The 24,707-nt window shown below is 48.3% G+C and overlaps 1 protein-coding gene across 3 annotated transcripts in view; it reads left to right on the top strand.

Annotated features, from left to right (window-relative positions):
* Positions 1 to 24,707, top strand: part of CEMIP (cell migration inducing hyaluronidase 1) — a 142,082-nt gene continuing 117,375 nt past the window's right edge. For 2 of the 3 annotated variants that reach the window (XM_074353971.1, XM_074353969.1), the window contains exon 1: positions 1 to 256. The gene's annotated coding sequence lies outside the window, so the exon portion shown is untranslated. The other variant, XM_010955155.3, reaches the window with a different exon arrangement.

Below are 24,707 nucleotides of genomic sequence, written 5' to 3'. Positions count from 1 at the left end.
CGCGGCGAGCGCAGCGCGGTGCAACCCGGCCAAGCCTGGCGAGCGCAAGCGGCGCGGCGGGCGTCGGCGGTGGTGCGCACGGAGCCGGCGGGGCTGAGCGCGGTCGGGGGCTGAGCGCCGCTTTCCCAGGCAAACTACCTCTCCGCTTACCGACGTCCCAAGAGCTCGCGGGGCCCGTCAGCGCGCTACCCGACTGCTCCCGCCGCTGCGCTCCTGGCCCGCGAGGCGTGGCACTGTCTCAGCTACCGACAGGGAGGTAAGAGGGCCGGGCCCGGCGCGCCAGGGCTGCGCGGACTGCCCAGCCTCAGAGGGGAGGGAAACTGGGGGGCCGGCGCCTCCGCCGGTGATAGGGAAAACGTTACCGGTCGTTGTCTTCTGTTTGTCCACTCTGTGCTGTGCTGCCCGCCTCTGTCCGTCTGTCTGTCTGTCCACGCGTATTTTGATGGGCACACACCCATGTCACTGTCCTCTGTGGGATTTCTCTCAGATTGTGTGATCTTTTGCAAGCGGCAGGTGCCGGGGGCGCCAGTGGCCCCGGAGCGCATCCAACGGAGGACAGATCCCGGTCTTTCGTAGTTTCCCCCTTTCTGAGTGGCTCGGGGGGCTTAAGCCCCGAACAGTGTCTTGCTGAGGAGGAACTGCTCCGAGGGTCGGGTCGCGGAGTCCAGCCGACGAGGAGCCGGCTCACACTGTGCACTAGTGGGCGTGCGCCTGGCAACAGGTCAGCGCCCCGCTGCTCGGGCCTCAGCACGGTCTTCCTTCTGGTTTCCTCCTCCGCCTCCCGCTGCCTCCCCACTCGCGCGCTCCCCGACAGCTCTAGGCACCCACCATCGCGCTGGCACGGGACCGAGCCGAGGCAATTGAATGTTAGATGACACGAGAGCCCTTGCTGATACTTAGGCTGAGATCCCAAACCTGGCATCGCTGGAAGAGGTTTCGGTGGTCCCTGACAAGGGACATCAGCTCCAAGATAGGTCAAATTAGGTTAGGATGAAAGGCAGGGACCTGGCGGAGCGCAGGCCAGGGCCGTGGCCAGGTCTCCAGTTCGCCGCTCTGGGAACCAGGGCCAGAGACATTCTGCAATGGACCCGGCGGGACGCATGTGCTCTGGAGAAAGGAGCTCAGTGCGCCGAAGTCCTCCGCCACAGACTCGCTGTCAGCACTGTCGGAGACCGCCGCCGTTCCCCAGGGGTCCAACACTACGGACGTCCCAGGCGCGCCGCCAGCAGCCGGGTTTGAGGTCCTGGGCCCTGCTCCGTGCAGCCAACGCTGCCCACAGGTGAGAATTCCCCTTTTAAACTAACCTTTTGATGTGTGAGCCAGGGTCTGGCTGCAGCCCGGGAGCGAGTCTCTCTCTCCATTCCGGCGGTCTGGAGCGTGATCCCGGGCGCGCCCGGGGGCGGGAGCCGGCGGCTCTGCGTGCTCAGGCGCGGCGCCACCATGGACAGCTCCCAGCCGCTTCCTCCACTCCGGGTCTGTGGCCCTGGGTCTCCTGGGGAAGCCGTGCGCTTTCCTCCCAGACTCAGGGAGTAGGGGCGCAGAGCAGGAGGAAAGGGACCGCCAGTCTGCGAGAGCCCTCGGTATCCTGTCCCGAGGCGGCGTGCGCCACTCAGGGGGATAAAGGGAGCCTGTGGTTTTATGGCTGGGTCCCTAGATCAGCCTGCAGCTGAGCTTTGTACAGGACCTCCGGTTGGTGTCCCAGGGGGCTTCTCTGGCTTTTCTGTAGCACTACAGGGCCTTCTCAGTTGTTATAATTGTGTGACGCCTGAGCATTCGACTGAGGCCATGAAATAATGCCAGACCTGATTAGGAACTCCCTTCAAACTATTGTCTGTGCGTGACATAGGGTCATGTTCTGTTTTATTAAATGATTTAGTAAATGTGGTACCGGGGGGGGGGGTTATATTAGTTTCAGTTATGGTGACAGAATGGAGAAGAATCACATAAAACAAGTTTATAGAGAATGTGTTTGAATGCATTTGCAAAAGCAGCTCTGCTGTTTTCTGATCCTAATCATTTCCTCCAAGGTTTATAACACTTTAAAGAAGCTTCCAATGGCTCCTCTTTTGCCCAATAGATGATTTTTCAAGTTGGTTGCTTGGAAACAGAGTAGGGAGAATCTGTAGGGGTTAATCTGTGCAAATTAAACATCTCCCTTCTCTGATAAGAACTGACATTGGCGGGGGTGCTTCTTTTTGTCATCTCCACCTATGCAGAAGGATGTATCTTCCTTCATTTTAAAATTGCAAGAAATTCAGAAGATCTGCTTCTGTTTGTGACTGACGAAGGCTGTGGAGAGTAAAAACAATCAAGTTTTTTTTTTTTTTAAAGAGACAGCATATGTGACTTCTTGAAAGTCACTTAAGCTCTGTGTCTGTTTCCCTGTCTGTAAACAGGAGACAGCACAATCTGCCATGCGGAGTAGCTAATGAGAATTAAGTAGCACAATGTAAAGCACTTATCCTAGTGCTGAGCGCAGAGAAAGCTCTTAAAATGGGAGCAGTTATAGGAATATTTTAAAGACAGTTGTGCCATTCTTTTGAATTACGTTCGCCAGCCCTCTGCTCTCTCTCCTAACCTAGTGATTGTTTGATAGGGACTCCATCTCCACTTTATATTCACATTTGAGAGCTTGTTGTTGGAATTGATGAAAGTGCTGGAGTTGGTCACAATGCTGAAAAAAAAATCTTATTCAAAGACAAAAGGAAGAATTTTTGTGTGAAACAAATCGGGCGTCTGTTTTTCCCACCTGTACCAGTTGGAGGAAAGATAAAGTAAGTGATTTTCAAAATGTTATCACAGCCCTCTGTGAGGGTTGAGATGATCTATTCTTCCTGATCCTGCTCTCAGAAGAATGCAGGAACTTCCAGAGGGCCTCTTTGTCCTGAAATTCCCTTGGGTATTGATGGGGAGTGGCCTCCAGGGCCCCATTTCTGGATTCCTGCTGGATGAAGTGAGGGGTCTCTGCACTGGGGCAGCATCTGATCTAGGAAACCCCTGAGTGGCCGTTACCAGGAAGGAAGCATGTTCGTGTTTGAGCCTTGTTTGTCTGTGAGACTTTGACCAAGACACCCACTGTCTCTGCCTGGAGCATTGCTACTTATTTGGTCTCAGATGGGTTTGAAGATTCTTCAGTTCCACCTTTGGGATTCTGTCTGGTAGCAGTCATTAATATGTGACATACATAAGTTTGAATAATGGAGTTATAATGGGTCCAATCTTAGATGATTTTTTCATCCACAAAAAGGATGTCTATGCATGTTTCTGGCAGTTTTACATTCTGAGGCTCTTAGCTTTTTTATATATTTTTTTCCTTAGTAGATCAGAAGTCATCTTAGCTCCCTCTACCTGAAAGGAGTGGAGCTGAAGGATGCAGACCACAGATACTGGGCGTCTTTCTATGACTTTCGTCTACCCATGATATGAATGGAGCAGGAAGACATGGGCCGGGGGTGACCTTGAAGTCCCAGCTCTCTTCTCTGGACTCCCACGCAGTTCCAGTTTCCAGCACACACAACTTTCTGGTAGGAAAACTGTTGAACTACAGCACACTTTGGGAATACAGGACCAAAGAGGGAGGAACTGGCATGAGAGGGAGAAACGGGCTCTTCAAGGATCCTGTGGCATTCTGTCTATTGCAGTGGTGTCTGAGTAGCTGGGACAGATGGATCAAATGGCAAGAGTGTCATTCAGTGGGGAAGGCTGGTGGGATGACAGGGGTGAATTCAGTTACTCTCAGCCTCCTTTGAAACCTACCGCTTAAGTAATCCCCTTTTAGTACCTTCTGTGGTATTTGGCAGAGCAGCACAACTTGATAGGATAAATGCATTTTGCATTTGTAGTTATAACTCAAAAGAAAAGTAGAAGCATGTGGGTTGGGTTCCGAAAAAGGAACAAAGTTCTGTTTATGAGTTGTGTCCATGAGATCCCATATCTATGATCAATCTAGGCTCCATGTCTCTTTCCACATGATGGCAAGTACCCAAATGTTTGATCTCAGCAGAGCAATGCATCAGTTGTCTCCTTTTGCTTGATTTTTATCATTGTATGATGGCAGCTCAGTTTCCTTTGAACAGTGGTCACACTCTTACTCTCTTGTGTCTGGTCAGGTTAGTAGGAAGTTAGGGTGGTAGTGGGTACAGAGGGAGACGTCGTAGTGCTGAGTTCCTTTCTACTGTTTTGCCGGCTGATCAGCTGGGCTTTGCACCTCCTTTCCCAAGAGCCTGGCACATGGGAATTTTGTTAAATTGGATAGGACTATGGTGCCTGTTGTCATGACTCATTCATATCTGCACATCCAGGGGCCATCCTAGCCTCTCTGGTAGGTTCCCCAATCCTTTTTCCTCCGTCTGCTTTGGTGCCAGGTTTTGTTCAAACTTGGCTCTTCAGAAGGGAGGCTGCATGCAGAGAAAGGTCATCAAATATACATTTGCTTTCTGCTTAGTTCCCTCGGTGCCAGGAAACACACTTCCCCACCCGGAGGGAGAGGAGCTGCCGCTCTCCCCTACCCCTGTTATTTTCAAGGGCCCCTCTCTAGGCTCAGCTTGGCTCCAGGCATCTCAAATCATCCGTCTCTTCCCACTCCCTGCAGGTGAGGGCGCCCTGGAGGGCACCGGCAGTTGGCCTCCCCAGTTGGCCTCCCTAGTTGGCACTCACTCCGAACAGGCTTCCTCTCTCCAGCTCTGGACACTCTGGCTCCTTGTGTCGGGAAATTGCTGAGGCATTATCTTTGAATCTTCTGCAAGGACAGCCACATGATAGCTATAACTTGGGTTTAAAGTGCTTTGACCAGACAACTGCTTTTGAAAACTCTGAGTGCTTCTTTCCCTCAGCTGTCCATAGATGAGCTTAGCCATTAGTCATTTTGTGTTACAGGGAAGGCACGTCTAGAAGCTGGTTCTGCTGGCATGAAAAGTATTCTTGCCAGACTGTTGCCTCTCCTGTTTCTAGGCATCATGGGGGGGCAGGTGGACTGCAGACTTCTCTAGGAGCCTGATGCACGGTTTGGCTTTTTCTGGGGTCAGGAGTTCATGCTGCTGGCCTGAGACTTCATGGCTACAAGGCATGGACACAGCCCGTAGGACTGAGGAAAGTGCAGTGACCAGTGCCTTTTAGACTTGAATATGCCAGCAAATCACAGGGGAGCTTGTTAAAATGCAAGTTCTGAGTGGGCAGGTCTGGGGTGGGGTTTAAGCATCTGCATTTCTAACAAGTTCCCAGGTGGTGCCACTGGTCTAAGGAGCTCCCTTTGGGTTGCCAGGGCCTCCATCATTGCCAAGCTTCTGTGATGCTAACTCCACTCTTTTTTGTGTAATTCAAGTTCATTTCTGATGTCCAAGTAGATGGGACCCAGCTGGCCTGCATCCTCCTAATGACCTTATTCGACCCTTCAAATTCTTGGAGATAATTATTGTTGCTCCTAAGCTGTCTTATCAATAGACTAAATATCTTGAACCCCTTTGAGTTTCCCCTTTTCCCTGACATAATACATTTTCCAAAGCTCTCTGGACTGAGTTACTTTTAAGTGCAAGACCATTGTGCAAATGGCAATTTATCTCTGCCTGACAGAGGCATTTGAATGTAATTTTGGTGGTATTAAGAGATCACTCAGGGAACTTCATCTCACTCTGGTTCCAGACACTGAGAATGTGTGTTTACATTTAAACAACTATACTTGACAGTAAAGATCACAACTTTTTTTTTTTGAACCTGAAAATGAAATTTAAGGCTCAGGTATCATCTTCAGCTGTCCTCCCTGTGGCATTCCTGTGGGGATGAGCTGGGCACCAGAGATGCACCCTGATTAGCCCAAGATGCAGGGGTACAGTTGCATCCTATCACCTATTGCCACGTGGGGAAGCAGGGAAGAGACTGAGTCCAATGTTTTGATCATCTTCTACCAGGCAGGCCCTGTGTTAGCCACTGGGGAGGCAGAGCTGAATAAATGGTCTCTGCCCTCCAGAGCTAACGGTTTAGTGGGGAACAGACATCGGAGTCAGCAGTTGCCATGCAGTGTGACTGGGGGCTGGGACACATGGGTCAGGAGAAATGGTGTGCAAGGTGCCCTGCTGGGGGAAGGCAAAGGCAGAGGGCATCTCAGGAAGCTTCCCTGAGAAGAGATGTGAGAAGAGGTGTGTCTGGAATTAGGAGTTTATAGGAATTTTCTGGTGAGGCAAACGTGGGGAGTGGTGTTTGGAAGACATTCTACACAGAGAGGAAGCCATGGGGAAAGATCCAGAAACACAGACCGCCCTTAACCTCTCACCTCTGCAACCCCTCAGGTGCACAAAGCTCCTTACCTGCCTCAGGTGTGTAAGCTCTTTTACCTGCCCAGACTGTGGGCTATACCTGGTCAAAGAGAAGGTGTTTCTGAGCAGCTGTAGGTCTCTTGGACTAGTTGTTTAAAATTGCTTTAACCATAAATTTTTTTTCCATAAAATCTTACTAAATCCAATATACAAACCAGATAAAAAGTGGTTGTATCTGGGAGCGGGGTTTTTTTTTTTTTTTTGGTCTTGAGGCCCCCAGGGGATTCCGGAGAGCTCTCTGGGTTCCATGGAGCACAGTTTGGAAACTTCTGTCCTGAAACATTTCCTTCTGCTTTTGGCAGTCGTATGAAGAGTGTTATCTTAGCTTTATCATGGTTTGTCTTGCTATATCTTTTTAATATTCTGGGATGTCTTGCTGGGTTTTGTGTCAACAATTTTCAGTGAAAAGAAACTGGAATTATCCTTTGTGACACTCTAACAAATATGGGGCACATATGCTTCTGATGGGAAAGGACATGTGGCAGGTGCTGGTTCAGAAAACTCCAGCTGAAGCTGACCACCGGTGGAGGCAAATAGAGCTGTGAACTTCTTGTAGAAATGGGCTTTGTATTTTCAATTTTGTCGATCAGTCTTGTCCAGTCTTCCAAGACTTCAGATTCTATAAAAGCTGGCAAGAAAAAAAAAGCCTATTTCTAAAGTATAAGATTCAACAAATTCTGCCCAGGATCTTGCATCCCTTTTCATCGACGTAAAGTGGCCAGATTTGAAGGCAGGATGTTTTTGAGAGTGAGTTTTGAAAAGGGGCTGTCGGCCAGAAGAGTAAGAGTGGAAAAGTTCCACTGGCCCAGGGTGAGGCGGAAGGTTACAGTTCCAACTGTGGCTCCTGTGTGCCTCTTACAAAGCTGTCCTAAAGGAGGAAATTGATCCTCTGAATAGGACAACGCCCAAAAGGAGTCCCACCTCTCAGTGACGGGTGGTCCTGGTCCTTGTAAAGGGATGTGAAGCGCTCCTTCTGGGCGCAGAGCCAGCTCTGAGGACACAGCACGACTGGGTTGAGGTGATGAAAGTAAGGCATGTTCAGTTTAGAGAACTTAGGGAACATCACCTGCTCTGGAAGGACTCCACGGGGTATATGAGGAACTCCAAGGGAGGGAAGAGGTGGTTGAGGGTTCCCTCCAGGATGGGCCTGGGGCTTGCTCTGCTTGCCAGACCAGCAGCGCGTTGAACTGGGCAGTGTCAGGGAAGGCCAGACAGCTGGTGATCAGCAGCTTTCACTATCCAGAGGCCCTCATGTCCAGAGGACTTGGCATCAGCCCCCATGGCCTTGAACTATGGACTTGACTCCCAAACCATGAGGATTCAGCTTCTCCTAGCTTCCTAGAGCTGTACTTAGGCTGGGCTTCTAGGTCGTCCTGATCTCTTAGAACAGGTGACCAAAGACATGGGGTCCCTAGATCCCACAGAACTGTCTGGGGGTGGCCAGTGGTGAGCCTCACCTGTCTACTTGGATGCAGTGGCTACTGCACGGCTCACCAGCTGCGTGCCCTCTTCCCTCTGCTCCCCTGCACGTGGCGATGAAGACACTGATGCCCAAGGACACAGAGCTAGTACACGATGATATCTTCGGTGTCTGTTTAGCTCTTAGTCCAGGGCATCACTCACTTGCCTTCTTCTCAGGGTTCTCGTCCTTCCTGTGTGGTGGGGGTGGCTGTTATTCCCAGCTTGATCTCCCAAAGCCGCCCAAATTCCTGGGTCTCCAGGGCCCCACGGTCAGACAGTGGGCGTGCAAAGCTGTTCTTTTTCCTGTAAAGAACAACAAGAATGAGCCTTAAAAGAGTGAGACAGGGAATGGACTTAGGCAAACCATTACAACATTTTTTTGTTGTTGTAAAAACCAACTGGTGGTTTATGACGAACCTATTTCAAAGCTGACTGTGTTTCAGCCTCTGAGCAATTCGCACGTATGCTAATTTTCCAAAGGTTTGGGTTCAGGAAAACCTCAAACATAGTGGCTAAGTACTTTTCCTTTCCTTTAAAAATTATGTTTGTTTTTGGAGGAATTTAATCCATATGTTTCAGATCTATTTCCATGTTACTCAGCAAAAGGTTATTTTCTACCCGACATTGCTAAGTCATGAGTGTGCTTCGTTCCTTTCTCTCCCCTCCTGCAGCCATCCCCAAACTTCACTCTCAGCCGAGCCCCAGGCTTGTGGCTGGTGGGTTCTGTCACCTCTTATGGGATACAACCAAGTGTAAGCCCTGGAGGCAAAAGGAAAAAAATCAGTGATACTGATTGTGTCTTTATTTAAATTTTGGATGTTTGATTTGCTATAGATTTTTTTTTTTTTGCACGAGTTCAGATTTTTTAAAATGCTGCATTATACTGTTAGTTACACTGATGACTGAGTTTTTGGGTGCTCTCAAATTTTGCACCCTTGCCTCACCGTTCTCCCAACTGACCCCCTTCAGGGCTCTTTCCTGTTGGGAGGTTAAAGTTCTTCACCATCAGTGCTGGTTCTGCTCTGATTTTTTTTTTTTTTTCTTTTTTAAATGAAATCTAGTCAGTTTACAATGTGTCGATTTCTGGTGTACGGCATAATGTTTCAGTCATACATATACATACATACATTTGTTTTCATATTCTTTTTCATTATAGGTTGCTACAAGATATTGTATGTAGTTCCCTGTGCTGTACAGTAGAAACTTGTGCAGGCGGAGATCAGTGCCAGAGACAGGCGAACAAGCTTTGGTGATGCTAAAGGCGCCTCCTCCACCTCCTAACCTACCGGTTGATTTGAACTGAGGAGTCTTAGGGATCCTTAGGGAAAGTGGAGGAGCGAGAGGTGTGAGTCCCTTCAGACAGCCGTGTGGCCTGATGTGTCACTATGTCTGTGACTTCTTCAGAAGGCGCTGAGTTCATCAGATTTCTCAATTCAGTTCCTGGTAACAAAAGGGAAAGCAGCTGTAGGATTTTGGCTTTGGAACTTCGATGTGCAGGGATTTCTTCTCATTTAAATGATTTTGTAAAAATAAAAAGGTACAGCAGCCTTGGTGGTGTCTATCTGGTTCAGAGCTTTGAAGAAGTTTGGTGTTTCCTCTGATCCCCCTCCTTGTGGGTTGTGTATGTCTCTGAGCTTTCTAGGTGGCTGAGCTTAAATCTGTTTTAGATTTTAAAATCATTGGGCAATGTTGTTACAAATGGTAATGTGTAAACATATCCTGGGAGTTTCTGCGAGTGACTCTGTAGTGAAGTTCCTTTTCCTTTAAACATCCCCACATACAGTTACTTCAAAGGAAAAACTATTTTTAACCTAGAAAAATGATGATATTTCTATTGAATTTTGCTGAATATGCGTGAACTTGAGCTTCTGTTCTGCTGAGGTCGTTTGAGGACATCACCTTTCCAAGGTCAGGGGTAACAGAGAGGGGATGGAGTCACACTTTGAATGGGGCATGTCCTGTTCACGCAACGCCCTTTGGTGGACTTTATGGGAAATGTGGGGCAGGAGGCTGGGGTTTCCCTCAGTGAGGAGTGTGGGGCTGGCTCCCACCTTAGCCTCTCCCAGGACAAGACAGTCATTTCTCCATTTAAGACAGGGCCCCACAGGGCTCAGAGGCAGAGACTTTTATGTTCGGTCCTATTCCCAAGGACTAGCACGTAGTAGGCACTCAAATACTAATTAAATATACAAATGCTTGAGTTTTGCATCTAAGCCCCAGCTCCCCCAAGTGCATACGTTTCTCAGTGGAATAAATTTGATACTGACTCATGCATATTCTGCTCTGGGAATTGAATGAAATCAGAGCCAGCCAGTCACCTTCTCCAAGGTCTTTATTCTGGTGGCCCTGTGATTACTCGCATCATCATCATGAATATCCAGTGCTTGTTGAGCACTTGCTAAGTTCAGGCACCATGTAGGGAAGTTAGGTGCATCACCTCAGCTAATCTTCTTGACAACTCTGAGCAAGGCATCAGGTGGCGAAGACTCCGTGAGATCCGGTCCCCTGCCCAGATGTGATGGATTTGGAACTGGGACCCAGGTCTGTGTGAGTCCAAAAGCCCCTGCTCTGAATAATGACTGAGGTTGCTTGAGTCTTAAATTTTGAGAAAGCATGTTTATGGGAATATTGTAATTCATAGTAAAGCTGTTTGAGAGTAACTGCAACCCAAATGCTCTTGTTGACTTACTGATTCTTTCTGGACACCTGGGGTTCAGAAATGACTCCATGGCATCTCCCTGCAATGGAGAAGCTCACAACTGAGCAGACAGACAGACAGACGTCCAGCTACCTGCCGTCTGTGCTGTGAGACAGGTGTAAATAATATGGAAGTGCTACAGATTGATGAGAAATGAGTCCACTAGGGAAAGAGACAGGCGTCATGGAGGAAGTGTTGCTTGATTGCGTCCTGAAGGAGAGTCCAGATTGCTTGGCAGGGAAGGGAGGGTTAGGAAGACGGGAGTAGCCTGAACTAAATTTAGAGAATCCAGAAAATAGATATTTAGGGGAAGGTCTAGGAGTTCCCTACGGCTGGAAATATCATAAAAGTGGGGGCAGGTGGTGATGGTCCTGAAAAGCCAAGTCAGGGCGTTTGGCCTTTAACAGAAGGGGCTTTGAAGAGGGGAGGGATATAATCGGTAGGTGGACATCAGACCATTGTTCCTGGTGGCTGGTGGCTTGGATTGGGCTTGTGTTCCTCGGTCCTAAGGGTGGTGTTCTTGGCAGGAAGTCCATTCCAGAATACCAGTCCTCACTTGAGAATGGGGCTCCCAGGGCCCAGCAAAGGCAGTAAGGAAAACCACACTGCCTAAAGTGAATAATTGGTGCCTGGGCAGGAGGGAAGTCAGTAAACTGGACATGTTTCAGGGACCTTGTGGCCTGAGTCCCCGCCAGCATGAGGTCTGGTCCCTCTTCAGGTAGAGCTCCAAGCCTTTGAAGAAAATTGTCTGAGACTCATAATCCCGAGGCTTTGGGGTTATCCCTCTAGTCTGGGGCACCCCTGTTCCGTAGCCTCAGTGTGGGGTCAGCGTGTTCAAGTCTTCTTCCTGTGGCCTTTGTGCTGATTTTTTGTAAGCAGCCTCATCATTCTTCACAAATTCTTGGGCAAATTCCTAACTGCTGTGTTTGACTGACCTGCAGCAGAGGCGGTGGAAGGAATGTGGGGGAAAGGGACATAATTTCCGTGTGAAACTCACCTTTAGAAAGGAGATGGTGGTCACCGTGAAGGCTGCTGGTCCAGTTCAGATAGTCCAGCTTAACTGGATGGAGCAGGTACTCTGAACTCTGTCTAACCTGCAGAGGTGACCTTCACAGTCTCCCTTCCTTCTCTGCACTGTAGTTGCTGTTAGACATTCAGGTAATTTCAGTGAACTAAACCCATCCGTAAATATTCTCTTAGTGTTGCCCCTGTGCCCAGAACTGTACTTGGTCCTAAAGTAAATCTAAGTATGCCCATCAAGTGACCAGAGGAGAGAGAGAGGCCCCCGGGACCTGGGGCTCTGCCCTCTGACATAAATACATTAGTTTAGACTCAGGTCACCAGTATCTCCAAGATGGTTCTAATCAGATGAACAGAGAGGTATATGAAGGAAGTGTTCAGGAAAGACTCTTCCAGGTTTTGCTGACTGCGGAATAAACTGTTTTCCACGTTCCTTTCTTCCTCATTGTGCTTTCAAGCTCTTTAGCTTATACTTGCCTTGTTTGTAGAATGTTAGAGCTGGCCCCACAGACCCAGCAGCAGATCCACCCCCTGCCCCCACGGACTTGCCCTGTGACTCTGGACGAGTTACTGCACCTCTCGGTGCCTTAGGTGTTTATCCAGCCCCTAAAATGGGATGATTGTGTGTTATTCTGGGAATAATCCATGGCAAGTAATAGTGATATAATGCATGGCAAACTTCTTAGAGTTGTGACCTGGTACCTACGAGGTATACAAAACGGGGTGCCTCTTCCCGTTTGTCAACATACTTAATGGAATTAGTAGACATTTCAAGTGGGGAGGGCAATACTGTGATTTCTGGGGGCGTTTTTCAAACTTTCAAACTTTGGCAAACTGTGGGCAGTATCTGGTCCGGCAGCCACCATCTGGATGGCCCAGGCGCGTGCCCTAATGACCGAGTGCAGAGGGAAGGTGGTGCGTGACGAGCTCAGTGTCACGGGAGCAGGGACCGGGGCCTCTGGGCTCACCGCTGCACCTCCAGAACTGAGCCGGTGCTTAACACACGTTTATGAGTGAATGACATTTGGAACCAAGAGCTCCTCACTGGCTCTTCCTGATCTCCACCAGGTACCACCCGCCTTTATCATTGCTTTACAGATAGTCACTCACTTCAGCCTCACAACAGGCCTGTGGCGTGAGTGCTGTTTTTTTTCATCCTTTTACGGATGAGGACGCTGAGGGGTTGCATAAGTTTCTGAGATCATGCAGCCAGTGAACGGCTGAACCAGGCTTCCAGAAACTACCTCTTTCCAGAACCTGGGGGCGCGGTGGGGCAGTGCCATACCTCAGGGCCCTTGGTAGGAAGCAGAATAGAGAAAGAATCGAGAGGTCTTCCGACTTCTGATGAAGATGCAGCATCGCAAGTGTGGAGCAGGTTCCCTGGAGTCTCTGTGCCCCAGCTCAGGGTGTCCCACTGAGAGAGCGAGCGTGTGGAGCCGGGTGTTGAGGGCTGTGTGGGCTGTGACAGGCCAGCCTGATGGCAGCGTCTGACGCACATGGGCTCTCGGCCCAGCTTGGCTGGTAAATCATTTCGCTCTCACAGAAGGCTGCCTTTCCCCTTCTGTTCTCCAAACTTTGAAGCCGCTGGGAGGCGTATAATCGGTTCGAGCGTATCAGGTGGATATCAGGTGGACATCCTGAAGTTCCGTGTTTACCTGTCGTCAGGGTCGCTGCACCCACTGTCAGCAGCTCGCTGTGAGGCCGGCGTCCGTCTCGCGCCCGCAGAGGAGGGCAGCCGTCGTGGACGGTGGCGCAGCTCTGGATAGCATAGCTGGCTTTGTCACGGCTAGGATTACTCACCAGATTAGAACGATTTCTCACCAGTTACGGTTTTGAAAACTAAACTTAGATGAGCATTGCCTCAAATGCATTTCTCAGGAGCACCACTTCCTCAGGGTGTTAACAGGCCTTCTGAGGTCAAGTGAGTTTGTGACAAGGCGGGGAGGGTAGAGCTCAGAGATAAGGTGGCGTGCTTAGCATGCATGAGGTCCTGGGTTCCATCCCCAGGACTGCCAATAAAAATAAAGACATAAGCCCAATCCACCACCACCACCCACTCCCCCGATAAATCAGTAAGTAAAAAGAGACTGCCACTGTGGAAAATAAAAAATCAATAAATAAAATAAGTTTGGGATGAGCTGGGTTCAACACAGTCGACCAGTTTTCATTTTCAAAGTTCTTCTCGAAGCCTTTCTAAACTACGCAGCACGAAGCTCCAGGAGGGGAGTGGGCTGCACCGCACTTTCCGAGCGCGCCTGTCTGGAGAGGCCTGCTCTGCGTTCTCAGAGGACCTGCTGACACGCACATGCTGTGGAGGGCACGTCGGGGAAATCCTGGGCTCCATATTGAGTGGTGAACGAGAATGAGAAACAAAGGCCGCGTGTAGTTGGGCACCTCTGTCCAAAATCCTTCACTGGTGCTAATTCCAGTTTTATTATCACTGGTGTTACTCTGAATTTGAGTAGAATGTTTCTGTCAAGTTGTCTTTTTTATCGTTTGATTTTGGGGCCAAGATATTGCCAAGTGTGTTCCTGGTTTGAGGGGTTTGAACAATGGTGTAACGTGGGGTCAGAGACCCCTTAGCATTTTATCTTTGCTCTTCTGCTCTCGGTGACTTTTCTCTGGTTTAACCACAGATGGTCCGTTAGCCCGACTTCGCTTCCAAGAGACGGTCATAACGTGTTGTTCCAGATAGTCCTCTCATCAGAAACGTCTCCCTTTTACTATCTGACGCAAAAAGAAGGCCACGTTTACAGACGTGCATAACCGTATCTGTATGACTGTCTTTTCAGCCAGAAGCTTTTTCTTTGCTTACCTGGATTCATTCACTCATTTGTTCATTCATTTATTTAGCAGTTCACTGGATTCAACTTGTACAACTCCGGAGGCTGGGCTAGGCCTTGGGCATGCAGCAGTGAACAAAATGGGCCGAGTTCCTGCCTTCCTAGAGATTACAGTCTAGAACAGTGCTGGCCAATGAACAAGGATATAAACATACAGAATTCTAATTTTTCTAGCAGCCCCATTAAAACAAAGCCCAAAAAACAGGTGACATTAACTTTAATAGCATCCTTTATCCCAGTACATCCAAACTCTTACCTGCCACTTCAACGGGTAAGCAATAGAAAAAGTGTTGAGGCAGTTTACATTCCTTTTTTTCATACCAAGTCTTTGAAATCAGTGTGTATTTTGCTCTTATAGAACAGTTCAGTTTGGACTAGGCATGTTTCAAGTGCATAGTAGCGTCAGGCGGCTGCTGTATTGGACAGGCAGGTTTAGACAGACAGGTAAAGAAATGCATGTGCGTATGTGATTTCAGACTGTGATCAGTGAGATGAAGCCAAGTTAAAAGGTACCAGGAGAGGAAATATTCAGGGGCTTTGGCTGGGGGAGGTGGGTGACGGAGGTAGAAATGAAAGGAGTTAGGGGAAGGATAGACTCTGGGAAGGCAGCATTCAGGCAGAGCCTAGAAGGGTGCTGAGGAGCGGTTAGCTAGACCAAGAGTGGGGCAGGACTGTCTCAGGCAGCGGGAGTGCCTGGAGGCCTGAGATGAAGGCTGAGAGAAGGCCAGGGTGGCTGGGGTGGGGAAGACTGGAGTGGAAAGTACAGGCGAGGAGGGTGGAGGGAAGATCACGCAGCATCTTCCAAACCATGCTCAAGACTGTGAACTTCATTCTAAAGGCAATGGGAATCATTATATGGTTGTAAGCAAGGGAGTTACACTGTCTGATACTTGTTTTTAAGAAGGACCCCTCAGGCTGCTCTCAGATGACTTCATGTGGATGGGGGTGGCCGGGGGAGTGATGGGCAATGTCTGGCAAAAGCGGGGAGAACACAGAGGAGGCTCTGGTGCTGGGCTAGGGGCACGGTGATGGTGAGATGAAGTGGTGCCAACAGACAGGAGAGATGTGGGTGGATCCAGCTGGTGTTCAGGAGACACAATGGGCAGAACTGGATAGTGGTTTGGACATAGGGTGAGGGAGATGGAAGTGTCCAGGGAAACTCCCAGGTTTGGGGGCTGAGCACATGGGTGGATGTTGGGAAGCCTGGAGACAGTTTAGACTGGAGATACACATTTAGGACTCCAAGGGACATGATCAAGGAAGAAATTTTGCGTCTCTTCAGTGGAGGTTATTCATGGCTTTTTAAAAATCAATTACTTTTAAATGCTATGGAGTATTTAATGATTGTCTCTGAGGATAAGGTACAAAATTGCTTCTGTTCCATTTTGCAATTTATTATTGCAATTATATACAGTTTGTACCAGAAAGTATTTCCATAAAGACATGCTTTTTTTCCCCTGCAACACTTTTAAAACACCTTGAAACAGAAATTAGCAAGGATTTTAAACTGAGAGTTGGGTTAGCTTCTCTTTGCTGATTACACTCAGGCTGCAGAGTGCTTTGTAAATGGATAGGACGGCGGCAAAATTCAGTGTCACTAATGTATACCCTCAGTGGGCCCATTTTTCATCTTGGATAGCTCTGATTGAGAACTTGAAACCCAAGATGTACGCCAAAGGAAACTGTCAGGAAATGAATGAGCAGGCTAAAGGTAGTCTGGGTGAAATGCTCTTATCACAGGACTTTTGGTACATGCTCTGTGTCCCACTTACGTGTGTGATAAGCCAGCAATGCATTTATCAGTCAGGCTTGTTTGTCGAAAAAGATACCAGGGGCTTGAAGCTTTGAGTCAGTGCCAGGTGAATTAATAAAACCAGGAGATACTGCATTTGCTGAGCCAGTTTATTCAGCAAACACTTACTAATCAACCAGTCTACACCAGACATGGAGCATATGAAACCCAATCACTCACGCTTCTACCTTACAATTCAAAGTGGAGGAGTGGGTGTCATGTGAATAAAGGAGAATAAGAGAATAGTCTATCTCTGTGCAAGACACAGAGAGTGCAGAAGAGTGAGAGAGCTCCATTATTACTGGAGGACTTGATGCTTGATTTGAACCCTATGAAACACAGCAAGGATCTCTCTGTCGATCAGAGAACGGCTCTTTGGACGAAGGGAGATCAGACAACGTGGCTCATGAAAGGAGCTTCCAGCAGCTGAATATGGCCAGAGCCAAATTGGGTGAGAGATGAAGCTTTGGAGTGAAAGATACCCAGAGACAGTTCTCTCTCCTTGTCTTCCTTTTTGGTTATTTTGTAAAAATATGTGAAATATTTTCATGTGGCCCAATCTGTTGATCATTTACTCCTGGATTTCTTTTGTCAATGTATGATTCTAGAGTCTTCTGATGGTCCTGTGGATTGACTTTTAAGCTCCTTGACCTGTCTGGAATTTATTTCAGTTCATGAGGCAAAGAGAGATTCTAACTGTTTTCCTCTCAGTCTACTAACCTGTTACCCAAATGCAGTTCTATTGAACAAGCTCTCCTTTATCCGTTGATTTCTGCTGCCAGTGAAAGCTTAGCTGATCCGGTTACCAGTGTGGCAGATGACAGGAATGTGATAAGGCGAGCGTGGCAGGAATCCAGCCAGACATTCGATCTGACCATCTAAGCAGACTTCAGAGGTTCCATCTCAGTGGACTAGGCCTGGCTGTGTCTCCAAGGGTCTGCAGAGACACGGCCAGCTCTGCCAGACGTGTGCTCTAAGAACTTAGCTGAATGAGCATCAGTCTGGCAGCACACTGGGCTGCTAGCCGCCGGGCAAGCTCTGCATCTGGGCAGTCCCTGGGCAGTGCTGCATGGGGAGAGGAGATTGATAATTCCTCCCTGGGAAGGGTGGTCATCTGTGTGTCCCAGCGAGTCCAGGGCTCCCATGCATGCTCAGACTGTGGAAGCCCTGGTCCAGAGGAATGTCAGCATTCTGAGCATCACGGGCAGTCTCTTCCATGAAATGCAAAGTTTTGTGCACAAATAGTGTGAAGATATTTGTTTCTAGCCTAGTCTGATGAGGTAGCTGAAATCACCTCTCCATCTTCTGAGCTATATGGTTGGATGTCCATTCTCCTCCTCTGCCTGGGGGCTCATGTCTTATTTATTTAGTCTCGGGACCTGTTACAGGATGTAACAGAGTCAATGCGTGCTACCTCTATGGAATGAATGAATGAATGAATAATTAGTGACTGAATGTGGCTGGCTTTTCCATGTCTTCCCACACCCGGACTACTTAACATTGGTTGTGGCAACTCCTTTTAAAACTGCTGGTCTTTCTCTTTAAAAATCCTGGGAAAACCTTGACTTTAATGTCATCTCACTTTAGAACTTTTCCCTGATTCCAGGTTTTATTTTTCATCAAATATGTGTGATGGTCACAGTCTTGAGGAGTCTTTACAAACCATATTTAAAAAATCCTTACTCTAGATCAGTGTTAGAGAAGAAATTCACAATCTAAAAAGATGTGCAGAGTCATTGAGATTCCCATGGGTCATATTTGAAAAGACGTGTAGGTGCACAAACATTGAGTTTATCTCTTCTTTTAACTTTCCAAAAACCTGTTAGAAAGTGGAGCTGTTGGCCTAGAGGTTTGGGGGCCGGTGGGGAGACAGCTCAGCCTGGTGCACCTGTCTGCTAGCTCAGGGCTGGGCTGCACCTGTCCACCAGCTGGTTCGTCTGTATCTCGATTCATTTGGCAGAACTGCTGAGGGCTGGCTGGTCTGGGATGTCTTTGGCGTTGGCTGGATTTCTTCTGAGGGGATGAGGGTGACTGGACCATGTACCTCTCATCATGCAGCGGACTAGCCTCGGGGAGTTCTCGGGGTGACTGATACAGTTCTGTGAGACAGAAGGGTGCAAGCACTGATCTCAAAACTCAATGGCCTACCATCACTTCTGCTTCATTCTTTTGGCTGAAACAAGACCAGTTCATATTCAAGGGGAGGAGATTCTGACTCTACCTTGTGATGGGAGAAGCTGCAAAGCCGTATTGCAGAGGACATGGGTCTAGGGAGAAGAGGAAAAGGTGAGGGGAATGGGGTCATGTTTGTGATCAATCTGCCACACCTACCTTTGATAGAATTGCTGACCTCATCATGATCCTGCACTTGGATGTGCTTAAATGGTGACATATCGCGTTGTCTAATTGTCTGAGTCTTAATTGTGCAAACATGTCCTGGTACTTGTTTTAATCTCAGCTGGCGTCTGGACCATCAGTCAATCTTTTGGGGATGTGTTGGCCATCCATCCCCTAAGTGCAGTAACAAGGGGCCAGCACCTGAGAGTGGTAGTACCTGGAGGGAGGGGACCCTGAGGGGGCAAGGGGACTTGCTTCACAGAACCTCGGCTGCATGTCCTGAAGGCTGGCTTAAGCTGTCAACTGCTGCAGGGCAGGTCCCAGAGCCCAAAGGAAGCCCCGTTCACCCTCACTGATGTTCCTGCCTTTAGCCGGGCGTGGGTTGGCAGGTCCCGCCAGCTGAGGCTCCAGCCCTTACCCACAATGTCAGCAATGCAGCCCCCAGAGGACCTGCTCCAGGTCCTGCCCACACACCCGGATGTTGACAGGGGCATGGCTCCAGCGCCAGCTTTAATGGATGGTCTCATCGCTTTTAAAATAATGACCATGGGGTGTGGGCTGGTGAGAGCGGTGACATCACTTTCCTGCAATTCTGGGTCAGTTCCTGCCACTTTTCTCTGCATCTTTGAGTGACTGAAATAAATCTACTGGTCGGGTACATGTCCTGGAAGACTTCTAGCCTGTTCGCATACCCATCTTGTGATGTAGTCAGGAGAGCAATGGCTTTGAGGTCAGAAGTCCTGGGTTCAAGATTCTGTCACTGGCTTGCCATGTGAACTTGGACTACCAGCTTCACTTTTCCAGGCCCGAGTTTTCATCTTCGTAGAATGATGGATCGGCCCCTGATTTTGTAAAGGAATGGTGAGGCTGAACTGGGATCTTCCATTAGAGCTGCTGGAATTTGTGGACTTCATGAAGGTGCTGGAGCAAAGCGGAACGTGAGGGCTAAAGTTGTCCTTCACTTGGCTCACGAAGCTGGGTGTCCTGGCAGGGGGCTGCGTCTGCTTCGGGGAAGGGGTACATTTCTCTTGGCACGGAGGTGCTACCACCTTGCTGGGCTGGGTGCTCCGGGGGCTGCCTCAGCCCTGAGGACGTGCTTTTCCGAGACTCCCATAGATGCCTATGAGATCGCGTGGTCCTGCCTGTTCTCCCTCTGGACTGTTTCTCACTGGACCTGGGATCATTGCTAACAGGGTAGAGGTTTTTCTCCTGGGAATAACTTTGGCTTTGAGTTGATTACTATTTTAATAGACCTTTAAATCCTAAGTCTATAAATACTAAGATTCCTGGGTCACAGATTAGGATCATGGAAAGTGGAGTTGAGTGTTTCCTTCCCTCTCACCTTGATTTTATCTTGAAGAATACTTTGTGAGTAAGGAGCTGTATTTTCTCAGTTATGAAACATTGCTGAGTTTCTCCATCCTTCCCTGGAGAGCCAGCATTCCAGTCGCCTCTGAGTCCCACGTGGTCCTGGCAAGAAGGAGAAAACCATTTGTGCTTGCACTGGATACAGACCTTCCCATGCAGAATGGCTTCTCAACGTCACTGTTCTCCGCTGATGTTCCTCAGAGTCCTAAGAAGGAGGGTGATTCCTGAGCTCAGTCGTGAACTGCCCCTGCCCCGAGTGCCCACTCTGTATCTCCTCACAGAAGAAGGCCAGCCCTCCCCTTCCTTGTCCAGTGCAGAGGTGGGATGGTCCCAGGAGATGGTGGGTAGAAACCAGACTTCACTCCTCCATGGGTGACCCCAGCGTGGGCAGTACCTCCCTTGGGGCTGTGGGATGGCTGGATTCTGTCCATCCATATACAAGGAGGTCAGTGGGCAGCATTTTCCCTGGAATGAGTATGTAGTCCTCAGAAAGCCATGGATGACTTCACACAGCTACCAGATGACCAGGCAGGAACACTGTCCTCCCAATAGACGTGTGGACAGTATTCAGTTCAATTTTTACCCAAATTTTTAAGCCAAATTAGGTTGGGAAATGTCAAACCAAGAAGGTTTAATTTTAGGATTTTATGTGAAAAACAAAAGCAAAAAAAAAAAAAAGAATCTTGCAAGAGGCAAAATATCGTAATGGGAAATTCCCTGGACTAGGAGGCAAGGCAGTGAAGGCATTGGTGATGATGGTTATAGTTTTTTGAATACCTACTATATCCTCCAGGCACTGTGATCAGTACTTGCACTCGGTACCTCATTTAGCTCTCCCAGCAGCTCCATGAGGTTGGGTCTATGCCATCCAGATTACCTAGATGAGATCTAGGAGGCCTAGAGAAGTTAAACAACTGGCCCAAAGACACACAGCTAAACTTTATGTATGTATGTGTGTGGGTGGGGTGGGGGGGAGTCTGCTGTTTGAGCTCAGGTCTCTGCTCTGCCTCTCACTCATTTTCTCTTGTGGGTCAGTGACCACCTTTGGACCTCAGAGATCCCATCTGGAAAATGAATCCATTGGACCCCAAGATCTCTTTTCAGCTCTGTATTACTCTGACCTCTATGACTTGCATCTTGCTGAAGAAAATGGCACCTTGGGGTGCCCTATTTATAAATGACGTTGCTGCACCACCAGAGAGTATGCGAGTTGGTGTTGAGAGTGTGATGGTCATTTGAGGGAAAGAGTTCTGGGATAGGGGATAGGAGCCCTAAGTTTTACGGTCAGCTTCTACACCATGTGGCTGTGTGACCTTAGACAGGCTGACTCTTCTGAGTCTCAGTTTCCCCACCTGTAAATAAGAAGGTGGGGTGGGATTGTCTCCAGGTCCCTTCTGACATCTGGGTGAAGATGCCAGCCCCTTTCCCCTCACTGTTCAGACATCCAGGGGCAGATTTTCATGCAGGATCAGACTTTCTAAAAGCATATGTGTCTTTCTTAGTAGATGACTGGGATTTCTTCATATCAGGTCAACATTTCAAAACTTTGGCAAAAGACTCTGACGTGAGAGCAAACGTATCTTCCTTTTGTGATAAAACCAGTATCTTCCTTCTGATTGAGGTCAGGCTGTCGTGGTACCTAAACCAGGTAGCAAGCACAAAGGCCACGTAGAAAGACTTTCGATGTGACTTTTGTCGTTGCTGGAAAAGTTCTAGAGCATCTGTAATATGGGAGGTAGCCAGGGACCAAGTTTCCAGGAGAACCAGCGCTGGAAGCAAGTCACCTGGCTGAGTGGGAGCCCTAATTGCCTCCCTGCGAGTTTACATTTCCTCCTTCACGCATTTAGTTATTACGAAAAGTCCCATTTCTGTGTCAATACTCATCCTCCCTCCGGCTCCCACAACCACATGAAAGCAGGAGAGGCAGGCTGATAGCTCATGAGCCCAAAGAACAAGCTTGGTGCGCTGATAAAATCAGCAGCCGGCTGAGAGATCGTATCACCCCGGGAGAAACTGGTCAGCTTCATCCGGACAAGGCTGCTAAGGGCTGTTTGTTCTCTGTGAGTCAGATCCAGAGCAAAAGGAATACACAGAAGTTGATGATGATGGGTGTTTTTAAAACCCGCCCCTTCCTGCCCAGCCTGGGCACAATATTTACAAAGCAGGCATGCAAACAAGAAGACCTTCTTTTTAGGTTTATATGGCCTCGGGAGCCAGACTCTCCCCATGCTGAGGTCCTTGCCCAGCACCGAGCTAGGTGTTTAAAGAGCACCTCTGCCAGCCCGCTGAGCCTGCCTGCCGTGGTGGTTACCGCGTGGTTAGTAAGTCCAGAGCAGTGTTGCTTTTACTTGAATGAGACACAGACCCCTTTTAAGGAAAAACCTCAAGGATGTCCAGTGTTGACTTAAATTACCTTTATTATTATGTTATTTAAATATACACAAACATAAAACCAGGTAGAAATTCCTTCAGCTTAGAGTTCTTATGCAACTATAAATCTAAAACAAATTTACAAATGATATGCAAACAAAACTGTAACATGAATGAAATTCCAATTGTCAACATTAACTCAACACGCTACAGCTAAACCTCTGATGTTGGGCTTCACAGGAAAAAAAGCTTTATCTCTAATGTTTCATATTTCACCTGTTATAGTGTCTTGATTTATTTGATTGTGTGTATAAAGGACCCTTGTTTGAGTTATCGTGTATCATTTCCCCCCACTTAGTAACGCTGAACTCATTTGGAGCCAGAAAGCCATTATTTTATTAAGCTGTTTCTGTAAAAGGAGATCAATATCAGACACTGAAAAAAAAAAGTCAGATACTGGTTAATGGGATATTCTTCACTGTGTGTTTACTTACTGCTAATGGACAGTTGAATGTCGGTGCGGGCAAAGGGAAGGCTTGCAGAGTACACCTGCTGGCAGCCTTCAGAAGAGCCTACAGTTTGGGGGAGAGTGGCGTGCCGGTACCAACATGTGCCATGTGATGACTCACTCCTACCAGTAATTACGGTGAAAACCCCCTAGAGGGCATCTGGACGTGATTTGATTGTGACTTGGCCCCAGGTAATTAGCGCAAATTGTGTGCAGCTCTTCATTCCAAGGGGCTCATCTAAATGATCCTGAATATGCTTTTGTGACAGAGCCCCTAAGACTGTGTCCATAGGGGTCTCTGAACCCCAGTTTTGAAAAAACATTCTTCTGGAGACAAGCCTGTGGTGCTGACAGAGGGTAAAGAGGGCTCCCCGCAATGTGGGATGGCCCAAGAGGATGATTTTCTCCCAGGAATCAAGAAAGAGCAAATGGGACTGAATTTATCCATTTGATCATTTATTCACTGCATATTAAATGGAACACCGTCTTTTTCATAGACCTAGCCTAGGGCATAGGGGAAAGGACAGTGGTAGAACTAAGCAGAACTGCTCCCTTAGATAGTGGCTTGGGAAAGCTTGTGAAGCTCTTTGGAACTGCTCTCTAAATTAGGTTATAAGCCCCAGAAAGCAGTTAATATCTAAGCTTTAGAGTTACAGCACTCATTTTGCACAATATCATACTGGTTGATCATCTTTACTTTCTGCTTCTCTTTTCAAGTGATGTCTGGCCACTTCCAGGAATTGAATTCTAAGAAGGATAAAAATTTGCCACCTTTAAGAATAGTCTCAAGAATGTGCTGCAGGCTTTGAAGGCCACTCCCTGGAGAGTGACATTAGAATAAGCCTCCCGTCCCTTCGGAGGGTGTGTGGGATGAGATAATAACCACCTGGATGTCTGAGTCCTGATGAGTTTGTTTAAAATAGGAGAGCCTCAGTTTACAACACAAGAAATAGCCCGTGGAAGTGAATTAATGATCAATGCTAAGTGAGCATCAGAAACACAAAGTACCATGAGTTTTCACGAGAGGTTTAGATTATGGGCTGGACTCACTCAGGAGAGATTTAAAGAAGCCATGGGACTTGATGTGGGACGAGTGAAACAAGGACTGTAGGCATTGAGAATGGGGCATTCAAGGTCTGAGGGAGAGCTGGGTCACAAGCATAGAGGGGAGGATGCTTATAAGGAGGGAGAGGGAGTATACGTCTGGAAAGTAGGCTGGAGCCAAACTGTGGAGGCCTTGGATGACAGGACAGCAGTGCGCATGGTATTGTAATTGGTGGGAGCCCCTGATCAACTGTTTGAAGACATTAAAGACATCGTTGCTAAAGACTGTCTTAAAGACGTGCCCATCCCATGGCTGTGAATTTGCTGCCTCCAACGGGGTGGCTTCCACTTAACCCATTCTCTCTTAATGTTTCTGTCCATGTTTTGCTGTTGCTTTGATGTTTATGGAGCTCTGTTGGTGGCAGAGATAGCCTCACCTTGGGCATGGCTGACATGTCACTGAGACTGTGTTCCTGTGTGTTGCAGGCGAGTGTGCTCTGGAGAGGGGCTGGGTGGCAGCAGGCCCTGGGCAGGGAGCACCTAGCCCTCAGGCGCCTGCTGTAATTATATGGCCAGACAGTGGAGGATGAATTGGAGCCACATCCACTTGACCTTCTCTTTCTCTTCATGTCTCCTCTTCCTACCCATTGCAGCCCTTTGGCAAGTTCCATCCTACTGTAATCCTACAATATGACACTTTACGCAGGATTTATGGGCAATTTATAAAACTCTTGGACGCGCATCTCACAGCACTCTCAATAACCCCTTGAAGTCATTAGACCAGGCTAGGCATTTTTATCTTTATTTTATAGATGAGGAAACTCAGTCTCAGTGGGGAGAACTAATCATCCAAGATCAGCCATGGCCTGTTTCATATGTATTTTATTAGGGGCGGTAGGTGGTGCTCAGAGGCAGACTGACCCAGGAGGCAGGCCTGGCAGCGGCATCCCCCATCTGC

Source organism: Camelus bactrianus, chromosome 27, assembly GCF_048773025.1.
Source record: "Camelus bactrianus isolate YW-2024 breed Bactrian camel chromosome 27, ASM4877302v1, whole genome shotgun sequence".
In the NCBI taxonomy this organism is placed as follows: Eukaryota; Metazoa; Chordata; class Mammalia; order Artiodactyla; family Camelidae; genus Camelus; species Camelus bactrianus.
The sequence above is the reverse complement of the archived record's forward strand: the minus strand, read 5'-3'. Positions and strand labels throughout refer to the sequence as shown.